We start from the raw sequence: 21724 nt of genomic DNA, 5'->3' as shown, positions 1-21724 counted from the left end.
CATTGAATTCAATGGGCGGCAGAAGCGTTTTTTTCCCACGGGAAAGAACGCTATCAGGAAAAAGCGTTATGCCCTTTCTTCAGGTGTTTCCGTCCCTGACCTCCCATTGACATCAATGGGTGGCAGAGAAAGTGGTTTTCACTGCGTTTTTTGCCCGCGGCCGAAAAACGCGACAAAGAGAGTGCGGGCAGGTCAAAGTCCGCCTCAAAATTCTTGAAGGAATTTCGAGGCAGATTTTTCTGTCTACAAAAAGCTCAGTGTGAACAGGGAGTGCTACATGACTCGTCACAGTGTATCAGAGCTCTTGTGCATCTGAGTCAGCTGGACGTAATCAGGATTGGTTTTTTAGCCTTTGGATGTAAACCATAATGTTTCCATTCACTGAAAGCAAGCAGAGATCTTGGAAATGGTAAGGAATTCAAACAATGAGTATATTTGAAAGTTGTAGAGCTTTTCATATTACAGTGAATTAGCTTCTAATTACATAAAACCGGGAAAAAGCTTTTAGGGTATGTTCACACGCACTAATTACGGACGTAATTCGGGCGTTTTTGCCCCGAATTACGTCCGAAAATAGCGCCTCAATAGCGCTGACAAACATCTGCCCATTGAAAGCAATGGGCAGACGTTTGTCTGTTCACACGAGGCGTATAGTTACGCGCCGCTGTCAAATGACGGCGCGGAAATAGATGCCCGCGTCAAAGAAGTGACCTGTCACTTCTTTGGCCGTAATTGGAGCCGTTATTCATTGACTCCAATGAATAGCAGCGCCAATTACGTCCGTAATGGACGCGGCGTTCAAGCGCCTGCACATGCCGTTACGGCTGAAATTACGGGGATGTTTTCAGGCGGAAACATCCCCGTAATTTCAGCCGTTACGGACGCTGTCGTGTGAACATACCCTTACTGTCTCTAAGGCTGGATTCACACTAACGTGTCCGTTTTGCGCGCCTAAAAAACGCAGCGTTTTTTTATGCGTTGCAGTTCCGTGTGCCATCAGCTTTTGATACCCGAGTTGGTGCACATTATTTTTTTTTCTCAGCCTTTCCTTAGCAACTGGTGTGTGAATCACGGACAGCGTACGGATGACGTCTGTGTGCTGTCCGTAATTTTCACGCACCCATTGACTTCAATGGGTGAGTGATGCGCAAGAACGCACCAGAATAGGACATGCAGGGAGTTTTACGCAATCGACACGCGCTTAGTGTAAAATCACGCACGTCTGAATAGCCCCATTGAGTTGCATAGGTCCGTGTGCTGTCCGTTGTTTTCACGCACAGCACGCGGCGTATACAACGTTCATGTGAATCAGGCCTAGGGGACTTCTTGTTCTATGATCGCCTCTCACTGCGACTTTTCATAAACCATTAATTACGACCATTCTTTTCTGAATTTGACCTATAGAAAAGGCAATAATGACATTGTGGGGAGGCAGGATGTCCTTGGTGGACGGTGTCGTACCCTGGTCCCCAGAGCTTACAATCTAGTTATGACAAACATGTATCTTATTGGAGTTTATAGGGGTTTTCCACTTTTATGGCATGTCAAAAGAGTGTGTTATGTGGCGGTCCGACTGCTGGGACTCCCATGATCCCCAAAAAAAAGGGGTCCCAGTCCTTAGGGTCACTTGGCTTTTCTGTATCCTACATGGAGAATGACGGCACATGTGGCCAATTATACCAATCGGGGCCCCCTCATTCTTGGCATTGCACCCCCACACATTATGGCATTCAAAAAACTCATAAACCTGTAAAACGTCTGCCAAGTTTTCGTGTTATCCGTTTCTGAGAAAGCTGGGTATCGGCCATTATGTTCCCGCAGAGATTGTCACCCAGTTTCATAGAGCTGTGGACTGCAAATCTGTGTAAATGTGCAGTGATACAGGAGCTGGGGATGTAGCAGGAGTGGACAGCTTTGTTGGAAGCCACGATGACAACCATTATTACTGCAATTGCAACTCCCACTATGGGGTTGTCACTCAGCTTTTCTAGGCTTCTGAATGGCATATCTATCCAGTTATGTGATATCACAGTCTCTGCTCCCATATCACTGTATAATTAGGGAGATAGGCAGCGAAAGACTCTAGAAAAGTGTGTCAACTGCACTGTGGGAACCTGGTTGTCATCCAATTTATCAAGTGTCCTGAATGGCAAATCTGCCTCATCCGAGTAGTTCTGCAGCAATAAAGGAACCGGTCTTTGATTAATGGCAAAAATGGGCAATTTTGCCGTTCTAGACCCTGGATAAGCTGGATGACAACCATATTCCCACAGTGGGGTTGTCAGACAGTTGTGACATGATAGATTTGCTGTTTGGGAAAGCGGTCATGATAATAGGATTTTGAAGTAATCCACATAAGAGGGATAGACATTTTAGGGGGAAAAATACTTTTTAACTCTAGAAACAGATTGGCGTGATTTCTGATTTATTGTTTTGTGCTGTAATAAATTGACGTCGAGGCTCCAACGTTCACATTGAGAAATAATCGGCGGCGGAAAAAAAAGAAAATTGGGGGTGGGGGGGGCGACTTTCCATCCAAAACACATGTTTTTTAGTCCCTATTCCTGTTATCTTGGCTATTTCCTGCATGTTTGTTGCCGTGGCGACGCGCTCGGCGAGGATGGGCTGTTTACTAGGCCTCTGCTACATAAAGCAGGCATGTGTTGTCAATTTCCAAAATAAAAAAAAGTCAAATGTATTTTTTTTTTGCATTTTTTTTTTTTTTTTTTTACAGAACAAACGAAGACAAGAACCATCCCTTCCGCTCTCGTCTTCTCTGTGTCTTCGTTTCAAAGCGATTTCTGGCTCTGGTTCCTTCTTTAGAGAAAGTTTCCTTGGCTGCGAAGCAAGAGTCACTGGGCAGAAAGCCACATTGGAGGGGCTGAGCTCTGGGGGGAGAGATGACTGAAGTATCTGGTGCCTCAGAGGAGCAGTAGTCGGACAAGGCTGCGACACGAGACGTATCCGGGCAGCGAGGAGGTAAGTGCCGCACCTTAACGATCCTTCACTAATTAAATTGCCATCATTACTGCAGCAGAAGCGTTGCCGGGGGAAACCGTAACATTTTCAAATGTATCCAAAAGTTTCCAGTGATTATTTACTATACACGAAAACTTAATATGTATTCAACTGTATAGAGGTAGCAGAGCTGGAGGCGCGCTGGGATAATAAGTAATCCTATGCAAAACCAAAAGTGACACATGACCTTTAGTTGTGCTGAATGACAAGCTGAACTGTGCAACAACGGGCAAACTCGACTCTACTACATCTGACAAACTCAGTTCTGTTCACGCCATATAACAAAGTTAGCTCTGCTGCATGAGACAAGTGTATCTCCATAACCTATGAAAAACTGAACTCTCACAAACTCAACTTTGGTATATTTGATAAACACAGCTATGCGGCATTTGGCAAACTCAGCTCTACTATGTTTAACAATCTCAGCTCCGTTCCGTTTGACAGTCTCAGCTCTGCTATGACAAACTCATCGCTAATATATCGATCCAACTGAGCTGTACCAGCTCTGACAAACTCACCTCTGCTCCAACAACAAACTCGGCTCAGCTACCTTAGTTCACATTGGCACTATGTTGTTGAAAATATTCCGTACCAAGTCATCAGCCATATAGATAAAGTTTTAAAGTGTTCGATTGGAGAAATTAAAAGAAACTAAAACAACATATTTAGATCGTCAAAAGGGCAGGCTCTTTGCAGTGCTAATTATGTACCGGTGCAGCAGAGAAGAATTGGTCATTTAGCACAATTTATGGTGATATTGTGATGTTTATCTGTGTTTTACATAGGGCTGCAGGTAATTCTACCATGTAAACTTATCTCTTGGAGTTATCATTATGTAGGGCCAAGGAATTAAATAACCCATTCAGCTCTGCTACATCTGTATATAAGTCAGGTATTGTAGCAATCCATCGTTGCTGGGTCTTTTTGATTGACGCGTGACTGCTGTCTGGCGCAGTGAGAGTTAAGCGAGGCCGCGCACAGACCGTTTCCAAGTCTCGCAGGCCTGAGTGTGTTTACGGAGATCGTTTGGATTTCAGCCTCTAACTGTTAACCACAAAATTGCTTTATTTGTTTCTTTTAACAGTTTTTAAGTAAATTCACATTATATCGGGAAGACCCCGTGTACGCAGCGCCAGATGTGAGCGCGGCAGCGCGGGGAGAACACACGGGGCTCACTGTAAAAATAATTGTTTTGTCTGCAATGAGGGTAAAAGCTTCATATATATAATAAAAAAATCCCGGTAATTATAAAAGCCGGTCATTTCTGACATCTGTTCCTTGGAAAGCTGGGTGAGATCCAATATGGCTGCCTTAAAGCTTCACCCAGCTTTCCTATAGTCCTGGACCACAAAGGGGAGGTACAGTTTACCATTCAGAAGTCAGGGAAAGCTGGGTGAAAACCCTTATTGAAGATGTATTTGACCCAGCTTTCCAAGAAAGATACAATTTTGAATGTAATTTCTTACAACTTTTTGATTTGAACATAGTGTTGGGTTTTTGATAAAATTGCTGAGCGATCTGGTTGTGGTCGTAAAATGGAACACCCCGGGGGTGCAGTGCTGCCATCTCTTATGTATTCTGCCTCACCAGGTTAGGTGCCAGTAGATGCCCTCACCTGACCAGACTAGTTAAAATATTATCACAGCAGATAGAGGTGAACTTTGCGCAACAATATACAAGTGTCAGGAGCTGAACTTCTTGGAGATTAGTTATACATTGCACTTGCCATGTAGCCAGTCACAGTATTTGCTGCTCTATATATACCCCCAGCTTTGTATTTCCTGTGGCCGATTATTCTGGCCTGCCAGTAATCCAGCTTCCCTGTGCTTACCACTATTGCTCTACTGTGTATCAACTGTGCATACATCTGAACCACGACTGATCTTCCGCTCCTGTGTACTGAACTCTGTATACATCTGACCACGGCTGATCTTCCACCCCTGTGTACTGAACTCTGCCTACATGTGACCACGCCTGATCTTCTAATCCTGTTTACCAAACTCTGCCTACATCTGACCACGGCTGATCTTCCAACCCTGTGTACCAAACTCTGCCTACATCTGACCACGGCTGATCTCTTGCTCCTGTATACCAAACTTTGCATACATCTAATCACGGCTGATCTTCCACATCTGTGTACTAAACTCTACCTACATCTGAGCACAGCTGATCTTCCGCTCCTGTGTACTGAACTCTTCATACATCTGACCACGGCTGATCTTCCAGCCCTGTGTATCAAACTCTTCCTACATCTGACCACGGCCGATCTCTTGCTCCTGTATACCAATCTTTGCATACATCTGATCCCGGCTGATCTTTCACATCTGCGTTCTAAACTCTACCTACATCTGACAGCTGCCAATCTTCTGCCCCTGTGTAGTGAAGTCTGTATACCTCTGACCACAGATGATCTACTGCTCCTGTGAACCGAACTCTGCATACATTTTGAATAGGGCAAAGTGCAGCAAATCCTCAGTTTAAAAAAATCGGAAGTTTTGTTATGCCATCTTAAAATAGATACAACAATCCAGGAATAAAAACTGGCCACACTCTTAGTCATGGCCAACTCTGCGTACATCTGACCACGGCTGATCTTTCACCCCTGTGTACCAAACGCTGCTTATATCTGACCACGGCTGATCTCCTGCTCCTGTGTACCGAACTTTGCAAATATCTGACCACAGCTGGTCTTTCATCCCTATGTACCGAACTCTGCCTACATCTGACCACGGCTGATCTTTCACCCCTGTGAACCAAGCTCTGTCCACACCTGACCACTGCTGATCTTATGCCCCTTTGTACAAAACTCTGAATACATCTGACCGCTACTTAATGCCTCTCTCCATTGTACTACTTCACCTGCAACCCAACCATCATTTGGGGGATTATCCTGGGGACTATCCAGGGAATTCCCTTGCAGTAAAGGCCATACCCAATTGCGGAGGTTCATTGTGAAGAACACAGAATTCCTTAGAGACTGCACCCCAGGTTAGCATGCACCAACCCAATTACACCTATTCCTTATTTTAGCTTTTCGCATCACAACTCCTTGACATACAACTTCTTGAATTGCAACATTTAAATTGCTACGAGCTCTGCATTACCACTGACTATTTTTGTGAACTGTGTCCATAGAACCAGTATCGTTACAACTAGTGTATTGTGTACAAAAGTGACATCATGGGACATGTAACCGGGTAGATAATCTCTATAGAAAATAGGTTTGGGTTATTGAAAATTTAGGATTTATCATTAGATCGTCCTTATGGGGCAGTGATTTATTTTTTTTCCTATTTGAAAATTATAATATGATGTATAACAATATACAACAAATAACCTTAATAATAGTTATTCCAAATACAATAGAAGTGGTAATAATAATAAAAGTAGTAATACTATAATATGGGTCCAGTTAGACCCTATACATACCGTTGCTCCAGGATGTCCATCTTCTGTTTTGGATCTTTGTCTTCTTAACATAACCCCTATAATTTTTGTTATTGTACCCATCCATCTTGTTAGCGGTCATCATTTTCCCATGTATGCCCCATCCATAAGATTATAGATTTTTGTAAAACACTCTGATAAGAATGTACTGTATCTTTTTTCCAATACACTTAAAAATCAGCTTTGCTTATGGTGGGGTAAGTATTGCCCCCATCGCTGTTCCCTTATATTGAAGCTTAATTTAATCCTTATACATACAAAGTTATGTCTTACAATTTACTACAAGAGTTCCATGATCAGGTGGAGAGAATTTCTGGCTATCATCCTTGCCTATGGTATATAAGCTCCAATATCACACGCTTCCAACATTATTAAGGTGTAATAATACACCCTGAGAACACATTTTATATGGATACAGATGGTAGAATCAATTCACCCAGTTTGAAATTTGCAGTGATTTAATGTCATTTCTATTATATCTATCTATCTATCTATCTATCTATCTATCTATCTATCTATCTATCTATCTATCTATCGATCGATCGCACATAACGATGCTTTGGATGTTTGTACACTGTCTGTATATGTTTTTCAGTGTACAGGGTTGTACAATCCCCGGTTGTGATAGTGTTATTTTATGATATGGGATCGGCAGCGTTATTTTGCATTCCTACATTATATATTAGTCACTGGAGTTGGTGATTTTTCCTACAAATATTTCACGGTTCGCTGTAGAGCATTGAAGGTATCAGTTCTATATCCTCTCCATGGAATAATGTAGGATCTGTCAGTGGCTACATTATAACTGGCGTCCTCCAGGTTCATTCTCTTTATGGGAATTTTCTCTTGTTTGTGATGCAGTTTCTAAGTTCTTATAGAAAGTTCTGAATAAGTAAAATAAATGAGTCCTCAGTTCACCCCTTTCCAGCCCGGGCTAATAAAATAAATAATATCAGACAGTAAAATCTGAGTTTGGATGAATTAGACCTCGCTCATTCCTGTGTGTAACTTGTTTTATAGCATTGGATTTGCATAACTCATTTTCATAAAAACCAGCAGAGCTAAAGAAACTCTTAGCATAGATAGATAGATAGATAGATAGATAGATAGATAGATAGATAGATAGATAGATAGATAGATAGATAGATATGAGATAGATAGATAGATATGAGATAGATATGAGATACATAGATAGATATTAGATAGATAGATATGAGATACATAGATAGATATTAGATAGATAGATAGATAGATAGATAGATAGATAGATATGAGAGATAGATAGATAGATATGAGATACATAGATAGATAGATAGATATGATAGATAGATAGATAGATAGATATGAAATAGATAGATAGATAGATAGATATGAGATAGATATGAGATAGATAGATAGATAGATGATAGATAGATAGATATGAGATAGATAGATAGATAGATAGATAGATAGATAGATAGATAGATAGATAGATAGATAGATAGATAGATAGATAGATAGATAGATAGATAGATAGATATGAGATAGATATGATAGATAGATAGATAGATAGATAGATAGATAGATAGATAGATAGATAGATAGATAGATAGATAGATAGATAGATAGATAGATAGATAGATATGAGATAGATAGATAGATAGATAGATATGAGATAGATAGATATGAGAGATATTAGATATAAGATAGATAGATAGCTAGATATGATAGATAGATAGATATGAGATACATAGATAGATATGAGATAGATAGATAGATAGATAGATATGAGATACATAGATAGATAGATAGATAGATATATATGAAATAGATAGATAGATAGATATGAGATAGATAGATAGATATGAGATAGAGATAGATATGAGAGATAGATAGATAGATAGATAGATAGATAGATAGATAGATAGATAGAAGATAGATATGAGAGCTATTAGATATGAGATGGATCGATTTGAGATGGATAGATATGAGCGATATTCGATATGAGATAGATAGATATGAGAGATAGATAGATAGATATGAGAGATATTAGAAGATAGATAGATAGATAGATAGATAGATAGATAGATCAACAAATGGTAGATATAGAGAATGAGCAGGGATCTCCCAACACCGGACTGTGGCGTAACAATCAGATCGGAGCTTTCAGTCACAATTCGCTCTCACCCACATTGAGCTGCTCCTCCATATACACAGTGGGCACAACCCATCAGTGACCAGTACAGGGTAGTGAGTGTTTATTTCATGTATACTTTGTTTTTTATATTTTTTGGTACTTGCATGCGCTGCATAGACCGATCAATCCTGTACCGTGGATCAGGCTGTAGTGTAATCCAGAGCCCCAGCTCCACTCTCATGTTACACTCAGTAGTTCGTTGCCAGGATTTAACCCTTCGTCATACCCGGAGAAGTCAGGCATTACACAACATATAAAACAGTAATTGGGCAGAAAAACACTGCACTCTGCAGCAGTTATCCTGAGCCTGGGAGACATTAACATCCATCATTTCCTGCACTTTCCTCCATTCACAGAGATATTTTCTGCTGATTAGGTCATTGGTTTTGCTAAACAATTTCTCCTGCCTTGATAATTATTCCTCTGGAGAATCCGCTGGAATCCATTGGATCTTCCAGTGCTCTTTAGACATAGAAAAAAGAGCGTATACCTCCAAAATAACATACAAAATACCCATAAAGATTGTCCCTTGTCTGTGAAGTTGTAAAATATACTGTGTAGCAGTTATTTCGTTTTATCTGTTTCTTGGAAAGCTGCGTGACAACCAATGGGTCTGCCATTATTGATCCCACTGGAGTTGCCACACAGCTTTTTATAGCCCTGCATAGAAAATCTGCCTAGGTATGCAGTGATCTAAGTGGGCAAATCTCACAGTAAGTTGGCAAATTTTCTGTTCAGAAGTCTGGGAAAGTTTGATTTCTACTCCTGTTGCAGCTGTAATGGTTGTATCCCAAGTTCCCCAGCAACTGCTACAACTAAGGCATTATATAACACATAGATTCAAAGAACACCAAAGAGCGAATCTCTGTGTCATACAATGGCCCCCTCAGACCCTGAACTAGGCATAACTGTTTTGGAGTGCACTAAAGGGAAATCCACTTTAATGAATCTCCTGATTGGTTACAGACATGTCACAGATGAAAAAATTGTCACAGATAATAAAATGATATCACAGATAATAACATGGTTTCACAGATATAAAAAACACCTTGATGTTACAGGTGAAAAATGAGATCACAGATGATACCTTGATGTCACGGATAATTAAATGACATCACAGATAAAGTGATGTCATGGATGATAAGTTATATCACAGATGATACTATATTGTCACGTATAATAAAATGACATCACAGATAACATGATGTCATGAATGATAAAAATTATATCACAGATGATACCAGGATGTCACGAGCTCATGGATGATAAAATGAATTCACAGATAAAATGGTATCACGGATAACAAAATTATATTACAAAAAATTGTAACACAATATTATCTGTAATATTATTTTATCATCCCTGACATCGTTATATTCAATATCATTTTATCATCTGTGACATCATCTGTGACATCATGTTATCATCTGTGGTATTTTTTTTATCATCTGTGACATCATGTTATCATCTGTGGTATTTTTTTATCATCTGTGACATCATGTTATCATCATCTGTGGTATTTTTTATTTTTTTATTATCTGTGTCAACATGATGTCACAGATGGATGAACGTCTGTAGATCATCTGAACCCTATGAAAGTTGCTTGGAGTTTTTAGAATTTGAAAGAGGAAGACAACTCATGGAAATATAATTGTCATTTTGGGGAATAATACCCTTAGCAGGGTAGGGAGACGATAAGAACAGTATTTTCCTTTTGTTACAGGATCTGCATGAGAACTGCCTTAGATAAGTGGGACATAACAAGGACTGTGGAGTAAATAGGAGCGGACTGTGCGGAGCATTGCCGGAGCTCTGAGGGTTGTTACACATCTGCAAGCGTTTTAGTTATAGCAGACCATGGACTATGTCTTAGTGCGATAAAAACTAAGGTACGGAGCTCTGGGCTTATTCAAATAAATTTAGTGTCCGGGAAGATTGTAAATGAGATTCTTATCCGCAACTTATCCAGACTATCGTCTTGATAAGCGGTTTCCCCTCAAATTAGAAAATAAAATCCACAGAAATATACACACTTGAATGAAAAACATCTATTCAATCTATGCGACTTTAAGGTGACACTCTGAGTTACATAGTGCAGTTTGCATAGTGAAAGGATTAGAGCCCCAAGCAGCACAGAGTGTTTCAGAAGATGAATAAGTGGATCTTGTGGGAGGTTACAGACTTGGGTTACATGGTGGAACAGTAGGGAACAGATAGACGGGATCATGACTGCACGATCAGACTTTACACAAAGTTGGTTTCAAGTTTGTAACCCTGGAGCCTTGGGTTGCACGATGCATGGAAATGTTGATACGGTTTTGATGCCGCGCACCCTGAAACGGTTCAATACCGTTAATTCATGTATTTAGATACTAAGACGTGCGGACACACAGCTTAGTATTGCAACACATGAATGTAGTCTGAGTGGGGCTGCGGCTGTGTGATGCATCCATTACCCCGCTCCAGAGAAGTGTGCGCGCACGGTCAGAATAATGAGCGCAAGCACTGAAGACAGAGAACATGGCCGGGGCATTGCGAAAAACACCCCCATGTTCCCTGTGTTCAGGGCTGGCGCCGCCGCCGCTCGTTAGTGAAGTGCAGACCGCACGCGCACACCTGTTGTCAGGAGCAGGGCAATAGCTGTATTACACAGCCGTAGCCCGGCTCTAGTGGCGGAGATCAGAGAGACCTCTGATCTCCATCGCTATTCTCTTGAATGCTGACCGGAGCATTCAAAGGGAAAATAAGAAGGGGGGGGATCCCTGTGACACGATCGAGGGACATACCATATATGGTCAGACAGCTCATTGAAGGACCCCAGGGCTGTCTGACTATATTTCCATTGAAGGACCCCAGGGCATACTGTATTTTTCGGACTATAAGGCGCACCCAGGTTTTAGACCACAGAAAATAGGAAAAAATGTATTTGTTAAAAAATAATTTATTCTGTTTCACCACATTCTGAGTGCCATAACTTTTTTTTATATTTTTTTTCATCGATTGAGCGGTGTGAGGGCTTATTTTTTGCGGGACGAACTGTAGTTTTATTGGCACCATTTTTTGGTACGTACAATTTTTTTGATACATTTTTTTTATTTAATTTAAGCGCTGAGGTGACCAAAAAACTACTTTGATGTTTTACATTTTTAAACACACCGTGCGTGTTAAATAATGGTATATTGTAATAGATCAGACTTTTACGGAGGCAGAGATACCAATTTATTTTATTTTTTACATTGTGCTTGGGGAAAAATGTTTTGTTTTTTTTAACTTTTAATATTTAGATTTTTTTACACTCCTAAAAATGTATCTAACATATTTTTTTTGCACATTTTATTACTTCCCCTTGAACCAGCGGCCACTTGGTTGCATGTGGAGTTACTGAAACAGCGTAACTCGCTGAGCTACGCGGTTTCCCTAACTTCCATGGTAGTGAATGGCAGTTACGGAAGCAGCGTAGCATTCGAGCTACGCTGTTTCCGTAACTACTGTTCCGTTCTATAGGCGTTACGGAAACAGCATAGCTCAGCGAGTTACGCTGTTTCAGTAACTCCACATGTAATCAAGGGGCCGGGAGAGCACAGAAAGCTGGAACAGGGTTTAGGGGGCCCCGTTCTAGAGATAGGTGTGGGTCCCAGAGGTGGGACCTGCATCTATCTGACATTTATGACCTATCCTGTGGATATGTCATAAATGTTCTTCATAGAAAAACACCTATAACGATCACACATGTATCCCCTATACTTTGTGTTTTATGGCACAACCCCTTTAAAGGCCAAAAACAGCGAAATTGCTCTTCCTGGCCGTTAGAGCAGTGTGTCCGCTGTAAAACACAGCTGATACCTGCAGTGTATGGAGCAGGCTCAGCGCGGGTCGGTCCCTTGAGATTTATTCTTGCTAAAAACTGCGTCATATAGTCCGAAAAATATAGTACTTAGGTCTGTCCTAACAACTGCCTGTGTACTATCAGTATATAGATATATGCCTGTGTACTATCAGTGTATATATATGTATGCCTGTGTGCTATCAGTATATAGATATATGCCTGTGTACTATCCGTATATAGATATATGCCTGTGTGCTATCAGTATATAGATATATGCCTGTGTACTATCAGTATATAGATATATGCCTGTGTACTATCAGTATATAGATATATGCCTGTGTGCTATCAGTATATAGATATATGCCTGTGTATTATCAGTATATAGATATATGCCTGTGTACTATCAGTATATAGATATATGCCTGTGTACTATCAGTATATAGATATATGCCTGTGTACTATCCGTATATAGATATATGCCTGTGTGCTATCAGTATATAGATATATGCCTGTGTACTATCAGTATATAGATATATGCCTGTGTACTATCAGTATATAGATATATGCCTGTGTACTATCAGTATATAGATATATGCCTGTGTGCTATCAGTATATAGATATATGCCTGTGTGCTATCAGTATATAGATATATGCCTGTGTGCTATCAGTATATATATATATGCCTGTGTGCTATCAGTATATAGATGTATGCCTGTGTACTATCAGTATATAGATATGTGCCTGTGTACTATCAGTATATAGATATATGCCTGTGTGCTATCAGTATATAGATATATGCCTGTGTACTATCAGTATATAGATATATGCCTGTGTGCTATCAGTATATAGATATATGCCTGTGTACTATCAGTATATAGATATATGCCTGTGTACTATCAGTATATAGATATATGCCTGTGTGCTATCAGTATATAGATATATGCCTGTGTGCTATCAGTATATAGATGTATGCCTGTGTACTATCAGTATATAGATATATGCCTGTGTACTATCAGTATATAGATATATGCCTGTGTGCTATCAGTATATAGATATATGCCTGTGTGCTATCAGTATATAGATGTATGCCTGTGTACTATCAGTATATAGATATATGCCTGTGTACTATCAGTATATAGATATGTGCCTGTGTACTATCAGTATATAGATATATGCCTGTGTACTATCAGTATATAGATATATGCCTGTGTACTATCAGTATATAGATATATGCCTGTGTACTATCAGTATATAGATATATGCCTGTGTACTATCAGTATATAGATATGTGCCTGTGTACTATCAGTATATAGATATATGCCTGTGTACTATCAGTATATAGATATATGCCTGTGTACTATCAGTATATAGATATATGCCTGTGTACTATCAGTATATAGATATGTGCCTGTGTACTATCAGTATATAGATATGTGCCTGTGTACTATCAGTATATAGATATATGCCTGTGTACTATCAGTATATAGATATATGCCTGTGTGCTATCAGTATATAGATATATGCCTGTGTGCTATCAGTATATAGATATATGCCTGTGTGCTATCAGTATATAGATATATGCCTGTGTACTATCAGTGTATAGATATATGCCTGTGTACTATCAGTGTATAGATATATGCCTGTGTACTATCAGTGTATAGATATATGCCTGTGTACTATCAGTATATAGATATATGCCTGTGTGCTATCAGTATATAGATATATGCCTGTGTGCTATCAGTATATAGATATATGCCTGTGTACTATCAGTATATAGATATGTGCCTGTGTACTATCAGTATATAGATATATGCCTGTGTACTATCAGTATATAGATATATGCCTGTGTGCTATCAGTATATAGATATATGCCTGTGTACTATCAGTATATAGATATATGCCTGTGTACTATCAGTATATAGATATATGCCTGTGTGCTATCAGTATATAGATATATGCCTGTGTGCTATCAGTATATAGATATATGCCTGTGTGCTATCAGTATATAGATATGTGCCTGTGTACTATCAGTATATAGATATATGCCTGTGTACTATCAGTATATAGATATATGCCTGTGTGCTATCAGTATATAGATATATGCCTGTGTGCTATCAGTATATAGATATATGCCTGTGTACTATCAGTATATAGATATGTGCCTGTGTACTATCAGTATATAGATATATGCCTGTGTACTATCAGTATATAGATATATGCCTGTGTGCTATCAGTATATAGATATATGGCTGTGTACTATCAGTATATAGATATATTCCTGTGTACTATCAGTGTATAGATATATGCCTGTGTACTATCAGTATATAGATATATTCCTGTGTACTATCAGTATATATATATGCCTGTGTGCTATCAGTATATAGATGTATGCCTGTGTGCTATCAGTGTATAGATATATGCCTGTGTACTATCAGTATATAGATGTATGCCTGTGTACTATCAGTATATAGATATATGCCTGTGTACTATCAGTATATAGATATATGCCTGTGTACTATCAGTATATAGATATGTGCCTGTGTGCTATCAGTATATAGATATGTGCCTGTGTACTATCAGTATATAGATATATGCCTGTGTACTATCAGTATATAGATATATGCCTGTGTGCTATCAGTATATAGATATATGCCTGTGTGCTATCAGTATATAGATATATGCCTGTGTACTATCAGTATATAGATATATGCCTGTGTACTATCAGTGTATAGATATATGCCTGTGTACTATCAGTATATAGATATATGCCTGTGTACTATCAGTATATAGATATATGCCTGTGTACTATCAGTATATAGATATATGCCTGTGTACTATCAGTATATAGATATATGCCTGTGTGCTATCAGTATATAGATATATGCCTGTGTGCTATCAGTATATAGATATATGCCTGTGTGCTATCAGTATATATATATATGCCTGTGTGCTATCAGTATATAGATGTATGCCTGTGTACTATCAGTATATAGATATATGCCTGTGTACTATCAGTGTATAGATATATGCCTGTGTACTATCAGTATATAGATATATGCCTGTGTACTATCAGTATATAGATATATGCCTGTGTACTATCAGTATATAGATATATGCCTGTGTGCTATCAGTATATAGATATATGCCTGTGTGCTATCAGTATATAGATATATGCCTGTGTACTATCAGTATATAGATATATGCCTGTGTGCTATCAGTATATAGATATATGCCTGTGTGCTATCAGTGTATAGATATATGCCTGTGTACTATCAGTATATAGATGTATGCCTGTGTGCTATCACTATATAGATATATGCCTGTGTGCTATCAGTATATAGATATATGCCTGTGTGCTATCAGTATATAGATATATGCCTGTGTGCTATCAGTATATAGATATATGCCTGTGTGCTATCAGTATATAGATATATGCCTGTGTGCTATCAGTATATAGATATATGCCTGTGTGCTATCAGTGTATAGATATATGCCTGTGTGCTATCAGTATATAGATATATGCCTGTGTGCTATCAGTATATAGATATATGCCTGTGTGCTATCAGTGTATAGATATATGCCTGTGTACTATCAGTGTATAGATATATGCCTGTGTACTATCAGTATATAGATGTATGCCTGTGTGCTATCAGTATATAGATATATGCCTGTGTACTATCAGTATATAGATATATGCCTGTGTACTATCAGTATATAGATATATGCCTGTGTACTATCAGTATATAGATGTATGCCTGTGTACTATCAGTATATAGATGTATGCCTGTGTACTATCAGTATATAGATATATGCCTGTGTACTATCACTATATAGATATATGCCTGTGTGCTATCAGTATATAGATATATGCCTGTGTACTATCAGTATATAGATATATGCCTGTGTGCTATCAGTATATAGATATATGCCTGTGTACTATCAGTATATAGATATATGCCTGTGTGCTATCAGTATATAGATATATCCCTGTGTACTATCAGTATATAGATATATGCCTGTGTGCTATCAGTATATAGATATATGCCTGTGTGCTATCAGTATATAGATATATGCCTGTGTGCTATCAGTATATAGATATATTCCTGTGTACTATCAGTATATAGATATATGCCTGTGTACTATCAGTATATAGATATATGCCTGTGTACTATCAGTATATAGATATATGCCAGTACATTAAAGTAAAAAAAAAAAAAATATTCACATATTCGGTATTGGCGCGGCCGTAATAACGAATTTATAGCGTCATTTATGATGTTTACGCTGTAAATCAAATAAAATAAAAATCTTCTTTCTGTCACTTATTAATGTGAGGCGCGAGGTGCGATGAATTCTGAACCTCCATGTGCCTCACATTAACAGTCATTAACCCCATCGTGTACCTCATACATTAACCCAATGTTGTCCATTATGACTGTGAGGAACATGATGGGGTTAATGACTATTAATGCGAGGCACATGGAGGTTCAGACTTCATCGTACCTCGCGCCTCACATCAGAAAATGGAAGAACTTTTTTTCAAATTCTGGTATCGTGACAACCATATTGGAGACACATGGGACTGCGTAGGAGCTGTATTCTCAAAACGGTAGGAGATTTGCATATTTCATCTTTTAGATGCATTGGGGAATCGAAGAACAAGGTTGCAAAAGTATACATACCCTTTAACTACCACACCCACAAAAAATAGGGGTGTGGCCCATAATGACCAATCTGTGCTCAATTTTGTAAATTCGTGATCTCCTTGGTTACTATGATCAACGCTTTATAAAAGCTCCTCCCCTTCTATCTAATCGGTACAATTGGCCCCAATTTTTGGTGTTGTGATCGCTCTCAAAATATGACAGGTGTGTACGGCATGAATGCGTCACTGCGTAACTATTCCAGGGTGTCCCCAAACAACTTGCAGATAGCGCTCTATTTTCTCTATTGGCCCCTCCTGGAGTAGGGGCCCGGTTGCAATTGCTATGTCTGCACCCCTATAATTCTGCCACGGAGCTGGGGGTCATTGTATATAGAGGATTTCACCTGTAAGGGCAAGGGGCTTAATATTGTATCCCAGGAGACGACCCATCAGGGGAAGAGTTAAACAGCCCTGGTGTGAGATTGTACCCACTGCCAAGTAGAAGCCGGGCATGTTTACAGTAACCGTGTGAGGCTCCGGCCTATAAAAGGCAATGTGGACCTGCGCCTAGTGATGGGAATGTAAACGTTTGGAAGATTATTACGTCTGTCATATACATTGAGGGACTGAACAGACCTCCACCCAAGAAACAAACCTGTCCCTGGATTTAAGACTTAGAAGGATGAGTTACTGCTCAAATCCAGAAACCAGTTCACACCATGACATTTTGGAGTTTTTTTTTCGATGAGTTTGTGTTTTTGTCTGATGTGGAAAAGAGAAAAAACATGAGGGGCGGAGTCTAAACACCTGGTGCGGGAAAAAATGTGTCAGAGATATAATAGACATGAGCTGCAGTCAGTGCCCTCCTAACATTACCAGCCATAGTCTATCTATCTATCTATCTATCTATCTATCTATCTATCTATCTATCTATCTATCTATCTATCTATCTATCTCATATCTATCTCTATCTCCTCTCTCTCTCCTCTCTCTCTCTCTCCTCTCTCTCTCTCCTCTCTCTCTCTCTCTCTCTCTCTCTATCTCCTCTCTCTATCTCCTCTCTCTATCTCCTCTCTCTATCTCCTCTCTCTATCTCCTCTCTCTATCTCCTCTCTCTATCTCCTCTCTCTATCTCCTCTCTCTATCTCCTCTCTCTATCTCCTCTCTCTATCTCCTCTCTCTATCTCCTCTCCCTCTATCTCCTCTCCCTCTATCTCCTCTCCCTCTATCTCCTCTCCCTCTATCTCCTCTCCCTCTATCTCCTCTCCCTCTATCTCCTCTCCCTCTATCTCCTCTCTCTCTCTCTCCTCTCTCTCTCTCCTCTCTCTCTCTCTCTCCTCTCTCTATCTCCTCTCTCTCTCTCCTCTCTCTCTCTATCTCCTCTCTCTCTCTCCTCTCTCTCTATCTCCTCTCTCTCTATCTCCTCTCTCTCTCTCTCTCTCTCTATCTCCTCTCTATCTCCTCTCTCTCTCCTCTCTCTCTCCTCTCTCTCTCTCCTCTCTCTATCTCCTCTCTCTATCTCCTCTCTCTATCTCCTCTCTCTCTCTCTCTCCTCTCTCTCTCTCCTCTCTCTCTCTCCTCTCTCTCTCTCCTCTCTCTCTCTCCTCTCTCTCTCTCCTCTCTCTCTCTCTCCTCTCTCTCTATCTCTCTCTCCTCTCTCTCTCTCTATCTATCTACCTCATACCTAAGAATATATTAGAATTGTGTAAATAATAAAATATATAAATAGAAGACATTGATTATATTTTTCAGACAAATGAGAGGCAGCTGGAGATGTGTGACGTGAGCGATGCCGGACACAGAGAGCGAGGAGTGACCGTGGTCTAGTGAGTATTGCTGATATTATTTTTGTATACAGTAAAATTCCTGTAATCCGCCATTATTATACATTCTGGATTATCAGATGGTTTTAGGAGTGAATACAAAACTTGTCTGGGGTAGAAATCCTGCAGGAAGAAAACGCCAAATAAAATGCTAAATTCTGATGATCCGAAGCCCACTGGTGCTGGTGAAATATCTCCCAGAGTAAGATCAGAGTATATTCACATGTAGCGGTCATATAGCATTTTTTCGGAAATTTTTGAAAGACACTTTAAAGCTACAGTAATAACTCTGAAATATATCAAACACAACTGTGATGTACAACAAGCTGCAGAGCATTGCATCCTAATGTATGTGACATATATACATCTGCAGAGCATTGCATCCTAATGTATGTGACATATATACATCTGCAGAGCATTGCATCCTAATGTATGTGACATATATACATCTGCAGAGCATTGTATCCTAATGTATGTGACATATAGAGCTGCAGAGCATTGCATCCTAATTTATGTGACATATAGAGCTGCAGAGCATTGCATCCTAATTTATGTGACATATATGCATCTGCAGAGCATTGCATCCTAATTTATGTGACATATATACATCTACAGAGCATTGTATCCTAATGTATGTGACATATGAACAGCTGCAGAGCATTGCAACATCCTGATGCAAGTAATGTATTAATGTCTGCAGAGCATTCCCACATCCTAATGCATGTGACGCATGAATAGAGCATTAGAGTCTCAAAGTAGGAGCGACTGCAGATCATTGCCACATCCTGACTTCAAATTCCAATGCTTCTGCGATGCTCTGCGGCTGCAATCACCGCTGGCAGAACTTTATTCTTATGGCTGCCTGAGCACATAGCAAAAAAATGAGACAAAGTAATGCAGTGCCTGTTTTAATTAATAGAGCAGCTGGAGAAGAGAGGCTTTATGGGACCCTGGGTTCCCCTAAAATCTCCAGCTGTACGATACTTTCCACATTAAACGCCGTTTCTTAACCACTTTCCTTAAAATAATTTTGGCCATTCATTTATAATTAACTTTCCAGTAACGGCGAAAGAATTTAAGAGATTGGATGATGCCGACCAAGGTGCAAAGGTAAAATAAATATCCCATCGCGGGAAGACAACGAGGTGACCCCATAGGATATATGTGAAAGCTGGGGAGCGGGGAAGGGGCTCTTTTCTTCCTTATGAGCGTCTGCCCCCCAAAAAATGTACCTGTAAATATGAGACCCGGAGTCGCCCCCTTCTGCCAAGCTGCTAAAAAATTCTACTCCGTTGTATCGGTTTCTGGGCGGCAACCAGCGTATCGGTCATTAAGGCTCCAACAGTGGTGGTCACCAAACTTTCCTAAAATCCTGAACGGGCAAACTGCCTGACTACACCGGAGCAGGGGCGACGGCTGCATAACTGATAGATTTTCCTTCAGGAGGCCAGTAAATGTAATGATGTTAGTGACAGGGGAGGGGCTGTGACAACCTGACCACACCCATAATACATGAACTATAATAAAGATGGAAATCCCCTTTAAAAGTTTCGGGATATCGAGAAATGATTACGAATTTTGCCCATTAAATAATATAAAGTATCAGCTGCATTATAGATTTGTGTCTTTTGGGTTAGAAACTATAAAATAAATCTGATCTCCAGGGAGGAAATTGACGGACTTCATTTGGCTAATACCATCCTGAGGTTTTACTGTGTGACCACAACATCGTAGCTACCCCAAGTGTCAGCGGGTCATTATCCTGTACCCCAAGTGTCAGCGGGTCATTATCCTGTACCCCAAGTGTCAGCGGGTCATTATCCTGTACCCCAAGTGTCAGCGGGTCATTATCCTGTACCCCAAGTGTCAGCGGGTCATTATCTTGTACCCCAAGTGTCAGTGGGTCATCCTGTACCCCAAGTGTCAGCATATCATTCTCTTCTCCCCAAGTGTCAGCGTGTCATCCTGTACCCCAAGTGTCAGCGTGTCATCCTGTACCCCAAGTGTCAGCATTGTTAATCACGCTAGGTGCTATACTGGATATAGATGTTTAGCCCTCAGCACCACTTGCTGCATGATATAATATATAACATTCGTGATCAGTATAAGGAGATATTCGTGATCTTTATTTTCTGGTCATGTGGGAGATATTGTCTTTGTCCCGTTGAGCGGCGGTGATGGTTTCACCATTGGGGACAATCATTACATTAGACATGGTTTCCCCGCAGTCCTGGCAGAGGAAGACCAGATCATCACCAGGGAGTGACATGTAGAATGGCTGGGACAGGGGACTCTGGCAGGAAGGATTATCTCATTTTACAGCCTCGGGGTGTCCTCTGTCCTCCACAGAAAACAAAATCATTCTGCTAAATTCAAATAATTGTGATGAGGGACGCGCCGGCTTTGATCTGCAATAATCTGACATCAGAGGAATGTTCAGCGGAGGATTAGAGGAGTAGGTGGAACGGAGGAGCAGCCAACAAAGAGCAGACCTGGGAGCGGGTACAGGAATGGCTGATGTGGGCATTCCTGACACAATGGCCTACAAGGAAATCGATAACGCCGGCCCTTTAATAAACCGTTAGTGTTTCAGCTCCCGGTGGAGACATTTGTGGGAATTTATTTGTATGGACAAAGCCAGAAAATCAGACCAATATAACATAAAATATACTTTTATATTATATTTCATACATTATTATACTATACAATATATATTATATACACTAATAGACTATACCTTATATTATACTGAATATTTATATTATATACATGATTAGAATATAGCATAT

General features: G+C 39.8%; 1 long non-coding RNA gene across 1 annotated transcript; it reads left to right on the top strand.

Moving 5' to 3' along the window:
• Positions 1–2686: 2686 nt before the first annotated feature.
• On the top strand, positions 2687–21529 carry LOC142662407 (uncharacterized). Its single transcript, XR_012850930.1, has 3 exons — positions 2687–2979; positions 18865–18938; positions 21285–21529. It is a non-coding gene; the product is annotated as an uncharacterized LOC142662407 (long non-coding RNA).
• Positions 21530–21724: the final 195 nt, after the last annotated feature.

Source organism: Rhinoderma darwinii, chromosome 10 (assembly GCF_050947455.1).
Source record: "Rhinoderma darwinii isolate aRhiDar2 chromosome 10, aRhiDar2.hap1, whole genome shotgun sequence".
Lineage (NCBI taxonomy): Eukaryota > Metazoa > Chordata > Amphibia > Anura > Rhinodermatidae > Rhinoderma > Rhinoderma darwinii.
Note: the sequence above shows the minus strand (reverse complement) of the source record. Positions and strands in the feature narration are given on the sequence as shown.